Here is a 19009-nt window from a genome sequence, read left to right as displayed (position 1 = left end):
TGTGTGTGTGTGTGTGTGTGTGTGTGTGTTTAGTAATATCAAAAGAAGTGTTTGATGTAACTCGAACTTTGATTTAACGTTCACGCACACACACACACACACACACACACACACGAGGCAACAGATGAACGCCCGCTAGTTCGTCTCTTTTATTCTCTAACGTAACTTTCTCTTGATGGTGGAGAGGATAGTCCAGTCACGTCCACCACCACCACCATCACCACGGAAAACTCCACCTTCCACCACAGCCACCACTTCCACACCCCATCATCACCACCACCACCACCACAACCAACACTTAGGAAACCACAAAGGATAATCTACAAAACGCAATATCAAACTTTACTCCGTGTGTGTGTGTGTGTGTGTGTGTGTGTGTGTGTGTGTGTGCGTATCTCGCTCCTCACCTTTAAATGATTGGGAATAAAAAACTTAATGCTGGTTAGTGAATTTCGCTCACTTACACTCGCATGGTACACACACACACACACACACACACACACACACACACACACACACACACGCTGCTTATCTCCCCCTCACAGTCAAAACTCTTGCCAACAGATTTTCCTTCTTTTTGCTCCTCCATTTCCTCCTCCTCCTCCCCCTCTTTCGCCTCTCTATCCTCCTCCTCTTCCTCCTCCTCCTCCTCTTGTTCCTTCGTATCCTTGTTAAGCAATAATTCTTTCGTAACCAATTCAATCCTTTTAAAATTGATTCATTGCTAACTGGTACCTGCAATACTCTCTCTCTCTCTCTCTCTCTCTCTCTCTCTCTCTCTCTCTCTCTCTCTCTCTCTCTCTCTCTCTCTCTCTCTCTCTCTCTCTCTCTCTCTCTCTCTCTCTCTCTCTCTCGACGTAAATGAGAGGTGAGGATAGATCAAATTAATTACCTAAGATGCTGTGTTCGCTGCCTCCTCCTCCTCCTCCTCTTCCTCCTCCTCCTCCTCCTCCTCCTCCTTCTTCTTCTCCTATTCCTCCTCCTCTGCATGATTTGGGGCTGAGGAATAGTGCGTTTCATGACTTAATTAAGGGATACAGGAGGAAAACAAGATACATGCAACGAGAGAGAGAGAGAGAAACACACTTACATTTAATAAAGACAATTGTACCCTCCATTTGCCTTGCTTTTGGTTTTCCTTTATTTTTTTGTCGTTTATACTTTGTTTCTTTTCCTTATAATTCTATTTTTATTACATTTTCCTTTTTATTTACCTTCGTTTTATGATTCAATTTTTTTTTTATCATTTACGCAACCCAATATTTGTTCACCGTGGATTCTCTTTTATTCATTCACTTTCTATTTTTCATTTTTCATTGCTTTTGTTTTCCATTCTAAATAAGTGTTCATGTATATTCTCTATTTTCTTTCTTGCTTTTGTTTTCCATATGATATCCTTTCTTCCTTATGTTTTCCATTCAATATACTTACGATTTTGGTTTTCATTCGTTTTCGTTTTCATCATGGAGTCTTTTTCATTATATTTCCTTTTTTATTTACCTTCATTTTACTAGTCTATTTTTTTTTATTATTAACGCATTTTTTCTGTGCATTCATTTTGTTTTTCATTTTTCATTGCTCTTGTTTTTCATTCTTAATACGTGTTCATGCACATTCCCTATTTTCTTTCTCGCTTCTGTTTTTCATTTCATATACTTTCTTCCTTTTGTTTTCCATTCAATATACTTACGATTTAGGTTTTCATTTGTTTTCGTTTTCATCATGGAGTTATTTTTTTTCTCTTTCCCGTTTCCCGTTTTTCATTTTGGTTTGTTATCCATCGTTTATCTCTCCTCCCTTATTGATGGTCGCAGATTTCCCGCTCACCGTTATTTACCTGTGACACTTTCCCCTCTTTTCCCCTCCCGTTCCCTTCTCTGTCTCCCTCCCTCCCTTCAGCCGTCCCCAGTTATCTATTTTTGTCCCGTTTTCCTCTCTGCTTCCCATTTTCCCCGCAGATCGTAGGGGTGACGTTGATAAATCTTGTGTCATCTTTGATCGATATGGTATTCATGGACAAACTGCCCTATTGCTTTGTGTGTGTGTGTGTGTGTGTGTGTGTGAAAAATCATGGTTGTTGTTGTTGTTTTTCATGTACTTAGTGAAAAAAATAATCGAGCTACGGAACATTAAAACTAAAAAAAATCATCCGCTTATATATATATTTTTAGTTCGTTTTCGTTCAATATTTTTTTTCTCTTTCCTCCGAGGTAAAAAAAATAATTATGATCTTTAATGAGGAAGGAACGTAATGAGGTGTGGAGTGAATCTCTTGTGTGCTTTTGAACGTTAACTGAGAGAGAGAGAGAGAGAGAGTGTGTGTGTGTGTGTGTGTGTGTATATCCCGTAATTTTAGGTCATATATATTCGCCCTGTCGTGTATATTTAAGGTTATTTACGTGGGCGAACCTTTGCGTAGATTTTATTGTTTCATTTCGGTGTAAAAAAAGGGGAAAAAGAAAAGATAGTTGTTTTCCTTTTTATGCTTTCATTATGCACAAGAAAATACAAGAAAAAAAAAGTTAGTTCCCCGTTTTACACTTTTTTTTTCCTTCCGTTTATTTTTTATTTTTTTTACTCATTATGTACAAGAAAAAAATATAAGAAGAAAAAAATAAGAAAAAAACGAAATTATTGATAGTTCCTTTATTTTCCCATTCATTATTTTTTCCCTATTGCATTTATTTGCTTTTTCTATCTTTTTCTAGCTATTCTATCTGATGTATCTATTCTATCTATTCTATCTATTATTCTATCCATCTGTTGTATATATATTTTTTTCTCCATCTCTGAATTCGAATTTGTTACAGCAAGTCAATTCAGTGTCCAGCGTTGTGCAAAGGAAAGAAAAAAGGAGGGAGTGTTATTTCGTCTTTTTTACGTTTTAATTTTGTTTTTCCGTCCGCATCTTTCCGTTCAATCTAGCTCTTATTATTTCTCCATCTCTTAATTCCTTTCTGTTATAATGAGTCGATTCAGTGTCAAAAGAAAAAAAAAAAGGGTTATCTCGTCTTCTTTACAGTTTTTATTGATTTTTTTCCGTCCGCTTCTTTTCACTCGTTCTATCTAATATTATTCCTCCATCTCTGAATCCATACTTGTTATAATGTGTTAATTCAATTCTCTCTATATGCACTTAATTAATTCACTGATCCCTCTTTGTCTGAACACATTCCATTGGTATCATTTACTCTCATTCTTTTTTTGCGTACGTTTTATTATACCCGCGGAATGAAGAAAAGAGAAAGTGTAGAGAGGGAAAGTGTAATAAGATTGGCGTTGTGATTAATAATTAGTTTGCGTGGGAGGATTATTTATCAGGTGTAATATGCAGGTGTGTTTTGTAGATAAGGAATTTGTAATCACTGAACAGGTTGAAAGATATTATAGGAAAAAGTGTTTAGAGTAATTACATATGTTTGGTGTCTGTTGATAGTTCAGAGACTGTGTTTAAATGTTAGAGAATTGTTAACGTGTGTAGAAGTTAGTGAATAGAATACATTAGTGGGTGAGTGATAGTTTTAATGGGGGAAAAAAAGTAAATTGTTGTGTTAATGGGAGAGAATGAGAATAATGTTGTAAGGGGAGAAAATGAGAAAAATGGTGTGTTTAATTGGAGAAAATGAGAAAAATGGAGTTTTAATAGGAGAAAATGGGAATAATGAGAGAAAATGAGAAAATGTTGTGATTAATGTGAAAAAATGAGAAAAAATTGTGTTAAATGTGAGAAAACGAAAAAGTGGTGCGTTTAATGTGAAAAAAACGAGGAAAAGCGAAAAAAAATGTAAAAGTTAAAAGAAAATCACGAGTTAATGGACAGATGCGTAGGTTTAACAGGTTTAGTGGTAACATATGCCTGGTGTCAATTAATGCTAAAAAGAATGACCTTAAATGTGAAAAATGAAGCGTGAAAAAGTTAAGGGGGAGATGACGCGTTAATGTGTGGGTTTTAAAGGGAGACTAAAGAGTGGGTGAGGTTTTCGAGGAAGGAAGGAAAGGGAGGAAGAGTCACAGTTAAGGGAGAGATGACGCGTTAATGTGTGGGTTTTAAAGGGAGACTAAATAGTGAGTGAAGTTATCGAGGAAAGAAGAAAAGGAGTGGAGAGTCACAGTTAAGGGAGAGATGGCGCGTTAATGTGTGGGTTTTTAAAGAGAGACTAAATAGTGGGTGAAATTATCGAGGAAGGAAGGAAAGGGAGGGAGAGTCACAGTTGCCAGATCATCGTATTTTTCATCTTATATTTCCCGATTTTCAGCCTCCCAAAACTGTCTTCTTCATCTCAATAACTAGATTTATTTATAGTTATCGTTGAAAAGGTTAATTATCGGTGTTCTTTTGAAATAATTATTGGCTAGAAACCTAAAAAATATTCGATGTGCTGAGAGCGATCATCTGGTAACGTTAGGTAGAGTGTGCTAGTGAGAGGGAGGTAGGGAGGGACGTAATGGTTGAGGATAGAAGGGGTGACTCGCTCAATTTCAAAGGAACCAGCCCATCCAATTTTGATTCTCTCTCTCTCTCTCTCTCTCTCTCTCTCTCTCTCTCTCTCTCTCTCTCTCTCTCTCTCTCTCTCTCTCCGTACATAATGTGATGGCTTTCCTCGTTCGTTCTTTCCCTCGTTTTTTTTTCCTCACAAAATATTTCGCTTTGTATTTTTTTCCCTTCTGTTTATGTCCAATATTTTCCCTCTGCCATATTCTTTTTTTATCTTCTTTATGTCTCAACTACGCTTTTCACCTCCAATCATAACTCCTCCCCCTCCTCCTCCTCCTCCTCCTCCTCCTCTTCACTTTGATCTCCTTCCTACTCTCATCCCAACACGTTCTCACCGACCTCCTCTCTGCCTCCCTATCTCTCGTGTGTGTGTGTGTGTGTGTCTGTGTGTGTGTGTGTGCGCGCGCGTGTGTGCCCTTGGAATTATTTACATTTTTTTCTATTCCACTGCCTAGAGTGAAGAAGTGATTCGTTAGATATGTACACATGGACATTTTTTTATAAATTTGTATTCTCACGCTTCCTGATTACGTAAAAACGACTGATCTGTAAACTCTAAGCTTTAATTTTTTCCTTTTTTTTTTTTTTACTTATTTTCCGCCCATTTTTGAGTCACCATTTTTTTTCATTTATGCTGCTGAAAATCACGAACCGTTGCCTGTATATTCACCTTTTTCACACATCGTTTCACTAATTTCTACTTTTGTTATTCAGATTTTTCCCTCTTTTTTTTCCTGTTTTTTTCAGTTCCCTTTTCCTCTCTTATATGCTTGCTACATATTTTTGGCCCTGTCCTGATTTTACATTGTCCCATCTATATATATTGTTTCATTTTCTTTGTCCTCTTCCCTCTCCGTTCTCATTTTCCTTATATATTCCTTGTCTTCACTTCATTTTTTGGTTCTCGCATTTTTCTTTCATTTTAGCCCTCACGCAGTCTTATATATTAATCATCATTCACCTTCCAATTTGTCCTCTCACAACTTAATCTCTGTCCTCATTTGACCTCCTCCACTACAGTCCTCACACAACATCCTCATCTACTCCTCATTAATCTCCCTGGTTGTCCCCGCACACTTTCATCTCTTTGTCCTCACGCATCCTTCTCCACAGCCTCCACTTTATCTCCTCCACCACTCCTCTCATTGTCCTCCTCCCCTTGTCGCCACACACCCTCCACCCTTTGTCCTCACTCCCTCCTCCTTTGTACTCCTTCCCTGTTTCCCTCCTCAGCACAAGTGGCCCATTAAAGCAGCCTTCTTCTCCTCTTCCTCCTCCTCCTCCTCCTCCTCCTCCTTCTCCTCCTCCCCTACTCATGGTACAGACGCCCGCACCCTTGCCGCTACTGTATTACCTGCTCATCGTTTCACCCTTGTGGCAAGACTCTCACCTTTGGATCGTTTGTTGTTCACCTATATCTGTACCTGGTCTTCTTTTTATGCTAAGTCTGATACCCTTGTTCGTACACCCTCCTTATCGCCCTTATTTCCTCTTCCTTACATCCCATTTCATCCACATTCATCCACACACTCATCCTTATGCATACACCCATAGTTTCATTCTCATCCTCAGACACCCTTTCTTTCACCTGCATTCCTTCACCCATATCCTTATACTCTCTTTATTACACCTTCATTCTTACATAACTTAACTCTTACATCCTCATTCTATTGTCTTTATTTTCACACCCCTATTTTTTAAACCCTGTGTCCTGTATCCTCTTTCGTACGCCCTTAACCTCCTTTCGACGCTCATTTGCATACCTTGACATAACCTTGTATTCAAACCTTCATTCACATCAACACACACACCAAAGAAGAAACAATATATTCAACCTACTCCTTAGATCTTCACTCCAGCATACCCCAGCAGCCGTAGGAACCATCATGACTCCCCTGCCCTTTCAATTTCTACCCCTGGAGTGTTTGTTTATTTATTTTCAGCCCTAATTCATTCCCAAAGTGTCTCAACTTATCACACATTAATATATTTTTGCCCCCGGAGACCTCACATCCTTGGTACGATTTTCCAGTAATCTTCAGCAATCCCCAAGTGCGATCCAGCCTTCAGAACAGTCCCCGGTAATCCTTCAGCGTCCCCATTGATCCCCGGGTGCCCCCAGGTGTCCCCAGGTGCCCCCCAGTCCACAGTAATCCGTCTCCCTCTGGACCCTGACTTAATACGGTGATCAATCCTCCCTTCTAGCGACTCATACCCTCCTCGGATTTTTCTTCCTTCTTTCTCTTCTTCCTCATCCTTCTTTTTCACCTCGTCCTTCTCCTTCTCCTCTTGGCTCTTTTAAGTCTTTTCTGTTTTGGTGGAGGTTGTTTACTTGCTTGGTTTTTCTTGTATCCTTTTTCGTTTGGGGTTTTCTGTTTCTTTTTTTCATCTCACTTCTTGTCTTTCTCTTTTTAGCTCTCCCGATCTTCCTTTTCTTGTTTTGTTTTATTTTGCGTTGGTGAGGTGGTTTTCTTGCTTGGTATTTTCTTTCCTTTTCCTTTTTCGGGATTTACTTTCTCGTTCTTCATCATTTTCCTCAATCACCTCTTCCTCATCCCCCTTTTCCTCCTCTTCCTTTTCCTCTTTCTTCTCTTCCTTCTTTTTTAGAGTATGTTCTCTTTTTTCTTTGGTTGTTTTCTCTCCTTTTTTTTCCTTTCTTTCTTGTTCTCGTTCTCCGGTGGATCGCTCATTCTTGGTCTCATGTCCTGTGGTTTGTAATTTGTGTAAATGTTGTTGTTGTTTTTTTTCTCCTTATTTTCACCTACTTATTTCAATGGCGTTATTTTTATTTGGTTTAATAATGTGTTCAAGTTTTATGTATTATTTTTTTGTTTATTTTTTTGCTGTGTTCGGGAATGTCATCTCTTGCTTTTTTTTTAGGGGTGGGGGCATAAAGTTTGTATTTTTTGTATTTTTTAGTTTGCATGCATTCGTTACTCTCTCTCTCTCTCTCTCTCTCTCTCTCTCTCTCTCTCTCTCTCTCTCTCTCTCTCTCTCTCTCTCTCTCTCTCTCTCTCTCTCTCTCTCTCTCTCTCTCTCTCTCTCTCTCTCTCTCTCTCTCTCTCTCTCTCTCTCTCTCTCTCTCTCTCTCTCTCTCTCTCTCTCTCTCTCTCTCTCTCTCTCTCTCTCCCCTTGACTTCTTTTCCTCCCACTATTCTTATTTCATCCTCCCTCCTTTCTTCCATTCCTCCCTCCTTCCCTCCCTCCCTCCCAGACACCGCATAAGTTCCTCCTGGTTTTTAATTTTCCTCCAGAACGGTTCTCCTTCATCCTGACAGACCTCCCCCTCCCCCTTCTTCTTCCTCCTCTTCCTCTTCCTCCTTCTCCTCCTCCTTCGTCTTCCTTCCTTCCTCCTTTTCACTGTGATTTTCTTCTCTCATTCAACAACCTTTGTTCTTTTAGTCCTGCATCTTATTTCTTAGTATCCTCCTTCTTGTCTTCTTTCTTCTCCTCCTCCTTCTCCTCCTCTTCGTCTTCTTTCCTTCCTTCTTCTTTTTCACTGATTTTCTTCTCTCATACAACAACCCTTCGTCCTTTAGTTTGCATCTCATTTCTTAGTATACTCCTCCTCTTCTTTCTCCTCCTTCTCCTCCTCCTCCTCCTCCTTCTCCTCTCCTCCTCCTCTCATCATCACGTTTCGCAGCGTCTCTGGCTCACCCTCTCTTCAAATCTACCGTCTTAACAGCAACGAAAGGTGGTAAAAAGGATCCCGGAGCTGAGGAGGAGGAGGAGGAGGAGGAGGAAGGCTAAAAGGTGATGGTGGTAGTGCTCTTGATGATAGTGGTGGTAGTGGTGGTGGTAGTGGTGGTCTGGTGGTGGTAGTAGTAATAGAGGAGAAGGAGGAGAAGGTTATCTTGAAGAGGAGGAGGAGGAGGAGGAGGAGGAGGATGGTCGTGGGTCGTACCCGCGGACTTCTCTATTAGATAAGGACTTGGATAATGGGAAAGGGAGTGGATGGAAACTAGTGAGAAGGAGGAGAAGGAGGAGGAAGAGAAGGAGAAGATGGAGGAGCAAAGCGTGATAGGATTGAGAGGGAGAAATAGGAAGAGGAGGATGTGGAAGAAGAAAAGGTTGAAAAGTAACAAAAAAGTATTAAGCAAAAGACCAACAATACTAGTGATAATTTGCTACATATTACGAAAAACATGTGACAAAAAATAACAAAATAACGACCAACAGTACTAGTGATAATTTGCTACATATTACGACAAACATATGCTAAAAATAACTGATCAAGAAATGAGAAAAGAACAACGGAAGCGCTAAGAATGGAAAGGTAACGAAAGGAAAGCACGAAACGAAATACAGATAAGGTAAATAAGATTGTGTCTCAAATTTCTTCCTCTATATTTCTCCATTCATTCACCTTTCCATTTTCTCCTTTTTGCCCTTGCGACTTTTTTTGTTTTTTGTTTTGAGGAGGTATTTTTTTTGCTTGCTCTTTTCTTTTTCTTCTTTGTGGGTTTTCTTTCTCGTTTTTCTTCATCTTCCATCATCACACTCTCCTCCTCCTTCTCTTTTTCCTCTTCTTCTTCTTTTGAGCATCTTTCCTTCCTCTTCTTTGGCTGTTTTCTCTCGTTTTACCTAATTTTCCCTATTCTTCACGCGTTCTTACCTTACATCCCCGAGGAAGGTAATGTTAAACGTCATCCCTTGTTAATAATCGCCGTATTCCTCACCTTTACACGACCCCCTTAAGCAGGCTGGTAATTCTGAGCACCTGTACGCCTGACTTACCTGACTGGCTGTGTCCAAGGTGCGAGGTCATAGGGGATAAGGTACACTCTCTCTCTCTCTCTCTCTCTCTCTCTCTCTCTCTCTCTCTCTCTCTCTCTCTCTCTCTCTCTCTCTCTCTCTCTCTCTCTCTCTCTCTCTCTCTCTCTCTCTCTCTCTCTCTCTCTCTCTCTCTCTCTCTCTCTCTCTCTCTCTCTCTCTCTCTCTCTCTCTCTCAGAAAATGCAAGAGGAGTTAGTGGTTACTTTAAATGGTGCTTAAATTGCATGTTGACAGAGTACTAAACGGGGTGAGCCAGACTGGTATAGAGGATGGTCTCTCTCTCTCTCTCTCTCTCTCTCTCTCTCTCTCTCTCTCTCTCTCTCTCTCTCTCTCTCTCTCTCTCTCTCTCTCTCTCTCTCTCTCTCTCTCTCTCTCTCTCTCTCTCTCTCTCTCTCTCTCTCTCTCTCTCTCTCTCTCTCTCTCTCTCTCTCTCTCTCTCTCTCTCTCTCTCTCTCTCTCTCTCTCTCTCTCTCTCTCTCTCTCTCTCTCTCTCTCTCTCTCTCTCTCTCTCTCTCTCTCTCGCTCTCTCTCTCTCTCTCTCTCTCTCTCTCTCTCTCTCTCTCTCTCTCTCTCTCTCTCTCTCTCTCTCTCTCTCTCTCTCTCTCTCTCTCTCTCTCTCTCTTTAAACGCCACGCTGTTAACACACACACACACACACACACACACACACACACACACGCAGAGGGATAGAGAGACGGGGGGGGTATGGAGAAGATGGCTAGGTTTCTCTCTCTCACACACATCCCTCTGACATACCAGCCAGGCACATTCTCTGTCATATTGTTCCTCCGTTCACATACATTCCTCCCTGTCAAGTGAAGTCATGTTTTGGCTCCTCCTGTAAATTGATATCCATTTAAATCCTTCTTATCTCATGACGTTAGGGTGAAAAAATGAATTATAGGAGAAAGGAGTATGTCATTTTTTGTTTCCTCTTAATTCTAAAGGTTCAATCAATGGTATTAGGATGAAAAAATGTATTATAGGAGAAAGGAGTATATATATCATTATTTTTTTCCCCTCAATTCTAAAGGTTGTCAATTGCGTTACGTTGAAAAAAAAAATAGAAGAAAGGAGTATATTTTTTTGTCCTCTCATTTCTGAAGGTTCAATCAAGGTTCCTGTAAGGTGAGTGAGTGCAGTTAGAGCACTAAAAAGGAAGTAGTAAAGGAAATAAAAAGGTGTGTATTTATTCGGTCATTTCTCATGTGATTTAAGAGCTCGTAGTTCACCTGGGGGTTAAAATATTGGGTAATGGGAAGGATGAATGGAGGAACTAAGGTGTGGAGTGGAGGAGATGACGGAAGAGGAAGCAGAGGAGGAGGAAGGAGTGAAGGAAGAATAGGAGAAAGAAGAGGAGCTAAAATAAAGACAAAATACATAATAAAAATATAGAGGAGCTAGGTACGAAAGGGGGTGGAATGGGGAAGAAGAGGTAGAGGAGGAGGAAGAGGGCGAGGCAGTGAAGGAAGAATATGAGGAAGAAGGAGAATAACAATAACAATAGAATACAGTAATAAAATAAATACGGATATACTCGTAGGTACAAAGTGCGGGAAGGAGAAGGTAGAGGAGGAAGAAGAGCAGGAGGAAGCAGTGAATGGGGAACAAGAGGAAGAGAAGAGTAACAACAAAAGCAGATAAAACCAAGAAAAACGGGAAGAAAATCAGAGGAGAAAGAAAAGGAAAAAGAGGCAGTGAAGAAAGAATACGAGAAAGCGAGTGAATAAAAAACAAACCAAAAATAAGACCAAGAAAAGCGAGGAGGAAGCGTAAGGGGATAGGAAGGAGGAGGAAGAAGGAAGAAGGAAGAGATTACACCCGATCCATACCCTTGGGAGGAATTGGGGGGAAGGGAGGGGAAGGTTAAGGGGGAGAAGAGGGGATTGAGTAACAGGACTAAGGAGGAAAAGGGGAAGGGGGGAGGCAATAGTGACCAGGGGAAGTAGAGGTCGCTGAGGAAGAACTTGAGTGAGTTTTATTAAGTGAACATTCTCTTTGGGGACACAGGAACATAGGAGAAGGGACCCCTTAGTGTTTTCTTCCTCCTCTTCCTCCTCCTCTTCCTCCTCCTCCTCCTCTTCCTTCTTCGTCTGCCTTCCTTCCTTCCTTCCTCTCTCCTGCGTCCCCATCCATCTCCTCCGCTGTTGTTGTTTGTCCCTCTCCCTTCCTCTTCTGTTTTCCCTCTTGTTTGCTTCTCTGTATCTCTCCCCTGCCTCCTCCATCTCTTCTTCTTACCCTTCCTGCTTCACCTCCAGCTGCGCCAGTTTCTCCTCCTCTTCCTCCTCCTCCTCTTCCTCCTCCTCTTCTGCCTGTTAGTTCTTCACATTTTCCTCCTGCCTGCCGTTCTTCCTTCTCTTTCAACTTCACCGCCAGCTGTGCCTCTTCCTCATTCTTTTCTCATTTATCCTCCTCCTCCTCCTCCTCCTCCTCCTCCTCCTCCTCCTCTTTCTTCTTCTTTCTCACTAATCATCTCTCCCCTTCCCTTTCTCTTCCCCCTTTCCTCTTTCTTCTTCCTTATCTCTGGTTCCTTCGTGCCCCCAAAATTGTTTCCCGATAAACCTGACACTCGTAAGACTTTCTGCCGACCTCCTCCTCCTCCTCCTCCTCCTCCTCCTCCTCCTTCTTCTTTTTTATTCCTCCTCCTCTTCCTCCTCTTCTCTTTACTCATTCACAGATAAGGAGACAGTTTTGCGTGATCTGTGTTTATGTATGTTTTCCATTCTCTCTCTCTCTCTCTCTCTCTCTCTCTCTCTCTCTCTCTCTCTCTCTCTCTCTCTCTCTCTCTCTCTCTCTCTCTCTCTCTCTCTCTCTCTCTCTCTCTCTCTCTCTCTCTCTCTCTCTCTCTCTCTCTCTCTCTCTCTCTCTCTCTCTCATCATTACGAACGGTTTGCATCCATCTCATTAACGCATTCATTATTTTTCTGCAATATGTCTTCCTGAGTGTCCGTGTTGCAAGACTTGTAGCGAGAACAGGCGAATCCGTAACAGTAGTAGTAGTAGTAGTAGTAGTAGTAGTAGTAGTAGTAGTAGTAGTAGTAGTAGGACGAGGAGGAGGAGGAGGAAGAGGAGGGGGAAGAGGAATAGGAGGAGAAGGAGGAGGAGAAATAGTATAGAGTTTGTAGTTATTGTGTTTCTTATAGCAGGTAGTAGTAGTAGTATTAGTAGCAGTGGCGATAATAGCAGTACCAGTAGTAGGAGTGGTGGTAGTAGTAGTAGTAGTAGTAGTAGTAGTAGTAGTAGTAGTACCAATAACAATGCTTATAGTAATGACAACAACAGCAACAACAATGATAACAATGCCAACAATCATGATAATAATTGTGAAGCCCCGCGTCTCCTGTTCTCCACGCTCACCTGTTATTGTTAATTAGAACTCGCGGGGATGAAATACATGTTGTTGTTGTTGTTGTTGATTTTTTATTCACCTGCCCAGGATAGGTTACCATGGTTACCTGGGCGAGGGGAGGAGGCTGATGCTGCTACTGTCTATCCTGATGCAACACGAAGCCTCCCTCTGCCCCTCCGTCATCTGTCTCTTCATCTCCCCTCACCTGTCAGTTTTTTGTTAGTCTTTCATTTTTTTCATTCAAACATTTTTCTTGCTCTAGTTTATCCTTGAGTGATTTGGTATGTGTAAGTTTTTGTTCACAGGTTTATATCTGTATGTCTGTATATGTTGTAGGTGTGTATTTATGTGTGCATGAGTGTGTTTATGTATTTGTGGATGGCTGTGTATATAAGTATGTATGTATATGTATGTTTTGTTCCCCTCTTCTTATGTTTTTGTCCGAAAAATTTTGTATGCCTTTCTCTTACTATCTGTCTGTCTGTCTGTCTATCTTTCTACCGATTTATATATATATTTTTTTTTTACATCAAAGGACACGGCTCAAGGGCAACAAAAAGAGTACAAAAAAAAGCGCTCTACTCGCCACTCCCATAACAGATAACAGTAAAGAGTACCCAAAAGAGATCAATATGCTAGTGTTTCTTTTCTTCTCTCAAGTATATTTATCTATCAACCTATCATCGTAACGTAGTTTTTACTTTTTCTGAATTTTCCTCGTAGTCAAAATAACAACACGGCTGCTGAAATGATGACACTCACATCGTTATTTTGCTATGTATTCTGGCCGCCCTCTTTAATGGTGATGGGACCGGAAACTACGTACATATATGCAGTAAAACATATGGATGAATCTAAAAATGCACAATAAGTAATAAAAAATCTGTAGTATCCTTGTTTTTATTATATCCGTGATGCGATTGTCTGTCAGTTTAAAAATAGAGACGAAACGAAACGAAGCGGATGGAAATTTAACAGGTTTTTATGTATTGGTTAGTTATCCCTCACCCCGGGCCCTTCCACGTTTTCTATTTATGTTTTCCCTTTGACTTTTGCTGGCGTGTGCGTTTGAAAAGGATTGCGAGAGATTGATGGCGTGCTATTCATAAAGGCGAGGGTCTGCCGTACCGGGGAATGCAAATGAACATATTGGAGAGAAGGGCAGGTGTGTGGAAGCTACCTGGAAAAACTGCCTCGTGTTTTTGGTGCTCCTTTTTATCTCTCAAAGTCTCTAATTGTGTCTTCAGAGTAAAATGATTCTAAGGGAGAGGATTGCAGGTGTGTGAAAGTTACCTGGTCAAACTATGGGAGAGGTGAGGTGTGTTAGGGATACCTGGAAAATCTGCCACGTGTGTTCAAGTGTTTCTTTTCTTCTCTCAAATCCTCTCACTGTGGCTCTTAAGTAAAAATAAACTAAGGGTGACGAGAGTAGATGTGTGTAAACTACCAGGTCAAACTTAATGCGTTCTGGTATACCTGTTTTTCTCTCTCCAATCCTCTTATTGTGTCAAGGTATGGTGATTGCCGTGTGAAATATGAATGCCGTCAGTGTTTCAAAATAGAGAAGTGGGAGGAATGAAACAGCTTCGGAAGAAAAATATATGCAGCATTTCCTGTTTTCTGCTCCTATACACTCTTTAAGCTGGGAATATCAACAGATTTTAGTGGTTTAATATACTTTTTCCTCTTTGTTCTACCAATCTTGTTTTTGGCGACAGTATTTTAGAGTAAGTACGTATTGTTTATATTACTGTATGTTATGTATTATCTAGAGAAAAGCCGTGCAAAGAGAGACTATGCGATCATAAATAATAGCGAAAAAAAAAAGTAAAGAATCCGTAAGAGCAGCTGGAGTGGAAGGAATAAATACGTACTTAAGAGAACACTTGAAATTCTGTAAGACTGTTAACGTGTATTACTGACATGGAGCAGGAGGAGGAGGAGGAGGAGGAGGAGGAGGAGGCTGGCGGCAGTGCTGGGAACAGACACGAAATTGTTTTAGTCCTGGCAGGTATTTCACAAACACACACACACACACACACACACACACACACACACACACACACACACACACACACACACGCCGTTATCTTTTCTTTTTGTTTTGCTAGTTTTTGTTTTGAGAGAGAGAGAGAGAGAGAGAGAGAGAGAGAGAGAGAGAGAGAGAGAGAGAGAGAGAGAGAGAGAGAGAGACTTGCATAACATTACCATCATCTTTCGTGTCATTTCCACTTACTCTTCAAATCCTTCTTTCCTTCCCTGACAAACAACTTCAATCCCTTTCCTCATCACCACCACCACCACCACCACCATTATCTCACCTCCTTTCCATCCATCCATTCCTCAATCTCCCAAAACAATCCACCATCACCATCAACACCATCTTCTTCCTCGTACATTCAAAATAAGCACCACGTCTCCATCCCCTCAAGCCTATGTCCCCTTCTCCTCTTTCCCCCCCTCCCTCTTTCCCTCCTTCCTTCCTTCACTTTCCTCCACCCGTGATTGGTCTCGTATTTTACCTCCTGAAGGCACGTTGGCAAGCCTGTTATGTTTTCGCACCACTCTGTAAAAATACACAGACGAACGTACCTTATTTCTCCCTTCCGGAAAGAGAGAGCGAGAGAGAGAGGGAGAGAGGGGAAGGAGGGGAGAGGGAGAGGGAGAGGTGGTGGTGGTAGCGTGTTTAGTGTTGAGAAAAGGAAAATAGAAAAGGAAGGAAGTCTGGGCAGGAAAATAACACGTCCCGGAGTGAGTGTTTTTCATCTCTTGCAAGAAACAATGCATGGAGTTAAGAGGAGAGGAGAGGAGAGGAGGAAAAATAATGGAAGTGTTGGAAAGTTGTGTGTGTGTGCCTGGGTGTGTTTCTGGTGTGTTTCTCTGCAGCACCGAGACTGACAGAAAGGGAGAGATGCAGTTTATTCCTATCATTGTGTATATGTTAGAATAGTTTGACTGCTTGTTATACACACATTAATTGGTCTCTGGGAAGATGGAATGCAGATTTTTACTTATATCAGAAGAGAGAGAGAGAGAGAGAGAGAGAGAGAGAGAGAGAGAGAGAGAGAGAGAGAGAGAGAGAGAGAGAGAGAGAGAGAGAGAGAGAGAGAGAGAGAGAGAGAGAGAGAACATTACTATCATTATGCATATGTTAGAATAGTTTGACTGTTGGTTATGTATAAGTTCAGTGGTCTATGGTTGGGTGGGCAACGGATTTTTACTTTTATATTAATTTCGTGAGTTATTTGATGTTAGTTGTGAGCTTGGCCTATGTTATCCTCCTCAGCCATCATCATTTTTCTTGTTTAATTTGTAGTTCTTGTTCTCTTGTTGATATGGAAAATAAACTAATCCTTGCCAATTACATAACTTTTCATTCTATTAGTTTTTTTTTTCGTTTCATGTTCTAATAGCGTTTTTTTCTTTCTTTTCCAGGTAAGTGTAATCACCTGAAGGAGTAATATGAGTTAGGAGTTACCTGGTGAGTACCTTTCTGAAGGGTGTATGGGTGGTATTATTATTATTATCATTATTTCTATTATTATTATTATTATTATTATTATTATTATTATTATTATTATTATAGAGCCCTTACCCCACTTTGCTGCCACCCCTCACATCCTCCTCCTCCTCTTCCTTCTCTCCGTTCGTCTCCTCCTCGTCGTTTTTCCCTCCTGGTAATGAACGCAGCTTCTCGGAACACTCGAAGACGCGGCCGCCCTTGAATACCTGTGAATACCTGTGGCGGGAACTTTTTGTCGCCCAGGTGAGTCGAGGGTGGAGGCAGGTGTAGGGAGGAGGAGGAGGAGGAGAAGTTTGAGGAGGAGAAGGAGGAGGAGGAGGAGGAAGAGGAAGATCTTAGGTGGTGCAAGGAGGAGAGAAATATGTATAAGGGAAGAAAAGTATAAGGGTTTGGTGCGTACGAGTTCATTATTTTTATCATTTGCGGTTTTATTTTGGATTTTACACGCAGTAGTAGTAGTAGTAGTAGTAGTAGTAGTAGGATAAGTAGTCTTTGTAGTAGTAACTAATAATTGTGATAAAAAAAGTAAAAAGAATAGTTGAAGATATATAAAAAAAATAATTTGTGTGTAAATAGGTATAGTAAGGCTGCAAAAGTAGATATAAAGATTGATAGATAGATAGATGGATGGATGGATAGATTGATAGATACAGAGAGAGATAAAACAGTGATAACAGGAGGGAAGGGAAGAAGGAAAGACATCTCCAGCACAATCATACAATCCTTGAATATGAAACTCAATGAATATTAATGAAGACAAGTTAGCGCCGTCTACCTGCGTGTGACTGTGGATCTAATTACCGTGAGGCGCCAGGTGAGAGGCCAGGTGAGACGAGGAGGGGAAAGGGGGGTTGAAATGGTACTGAAGTTGAGTCTTTTTCCCCACCTTATTCCTCTTCCTCCTCCTTCTTATTCTTGTCGTTCTCTTCCTCACATTCGTTTCCTCTTTCCCATTCTTTTCTCCTCCTCATTTTCCCTTTTCTATCCCATTCTTATTCTTTTCTTCATATTCCTTTTGCAATCTCATATTTTCTTGTTTCTTCTCACCTTCCTCTTCTTCGGATTTGTTCTCCTCTTTTTTTTATAATATTTTCTTCTTTCGTTTATTTACCTCCGCCTCCTTCTTCTTTTCTTCCTCCTCTTCCTCCTCCTCTTACTTTCTCTTGTCAATTCTTGCTCATTCATATTTTATTTCCCCTTTCCCTCTTATTCTGGTCGTCTTCTTCAGCATATTACTTTTTCTATCCTATTTTCACTTGTTTTCACTTTCATTCTCCTCATTTTCATACCATATTTTTTTTTCTTTTTCTTCTTTTTACCCCCCCCCCCCTACACACACACCAAACTTCTCCTCCTCCTATTTTCTCCTGTTTTATTCTTCCTTCCTCCTCCCCATCTTAATCCTTCCTTTCTTATCATTTTCCTTTTCTTCCTCATTTTCTTTTTATTCCTCATGTTTACTTATTTCTCTTCACTTTCCTCCTCTTCCTTTTTGTCATCCTCTTTTTCATACTATTTCTTCTTCTATCTTTAAATCCTCCCCTCCTCCTCCTCCTCCTCCTACTCCCCCCCTCCTCTTCCTCCTTCTATCTTTTTTTTCCTTTTTTCCTTCCTCCTCCCCAGATCGCATGACCACAGAAAGGGGGTAGGAAAGGGGGAGGGGAAGGAAACAGAGACGCAAGGAAAGATAAAGGAGTTCTGGGTGAGAAGAAAAAGGGGTGTTGGGGAAGGGGAGGAGGAGGAAGGGGGGAAGGGTGGAGGGGGAAGGGGGAAGAGGAGGGAGGAAGGGGGGAAGGGGGGAGGGGATCAAGGTGAAGGCTGGGTCACCTGTCTCATATAAGCTGCCAGGTGGGATATCACGTGACCGGTTGTTTTATTTTCGCTACACACACACACACACACACACACACACACACACACACACACACACACAGAGAGAGAGAGAGAGAGAGAGAGAGAGAGAGAGAGAGAGTAACAAGCTCTCCAAATCTTGTGTTATGAGTCTTCGACAATAGGTTGTTTTTTTGTGAGTGTAAAACTTATAAACAAATCCCTTCTTGTTCTCTCTCTCTCTCTCTCTCTCTCTCTCTCTCTCTCTCTCTCTCTCTCTCCTCTCTCTCTCTCTCTCTCTCATCACAATCGTTGAAGAGAGAGAGAGAGAGAGAGAGAGAGAGAGACAAACAAAGTGAGGGGAGGAAGAAAGATCCAAGACGGCTCCTAATTGGCTGTTTGTTTTCGTGTCTTGACCAATCACGGAGCAGCAAAAAGACCGAGGCGCCGCAAGTTTGTGGTCAAGTTACCGTTAATTTCTCTCTCTCTCTCTCTCTCTCTCTCTCTCTCTCTCTCTTGTCAACGATTGTGATGAGAGAGAGAGAGAGAGAGAGAGAGAGAGAGAGAGAGAGAGAGAGAGAGAGAGAGAGAGAGAGAGTATAACACGTCGATAGCGAAAAAGAGGGAGAAGGGGACAGAGGGATAAAGTAAAAGCCACAAATACAATGGAATATGAGAATTAAAGAAAATACAACAGAGAAAGAGGGAAACAGGGAAACAGAAGAACCAGTAAAGAAAGGCATTAGAACAGCGAAAGAGAGAGAGAGAGAGACAAATGGAGGGAAGGAGAGTGTCTGGCAGAGTTAGAGGAAGGGAGGAACAAAGGGAAGACAAGGCAAGGATACAGAGAAGGGAAGCAGAGAGAGTGAGAGAGAGAAATGGAGGACAATAGCGTGAGTAAGAGAATGGAGGACAAAGAACAAAGACACGGAAGACAAAAAGATAAATTAAATAAAAGAAGAAGAGAAAATAAGAGAGAAAAAAAGAAGCAACTATATAACACCGGCAGCCAAAGCAGAGAAATAATATTAAAAACA

Source organism: Eriocheir sinensis, chromosome 9 (genome assembly GCF_024679095.1).
Source record: "Eriocheir sinensis breed Jianghai 21 chromosome 9, ASM2467909v1, whole genome shotgun sequence".
In the NCBI taxonomy this organism is placed as follows: domain Eukaryota; kingdom Metazoa; phylum Arthropoda; class Malacostraca; order Decapoda; family Varunidae; genus Eriocheir; species Eriocheir sinensis.
This window is presented reverse-complemented; position numbering follows the sequence as displayed.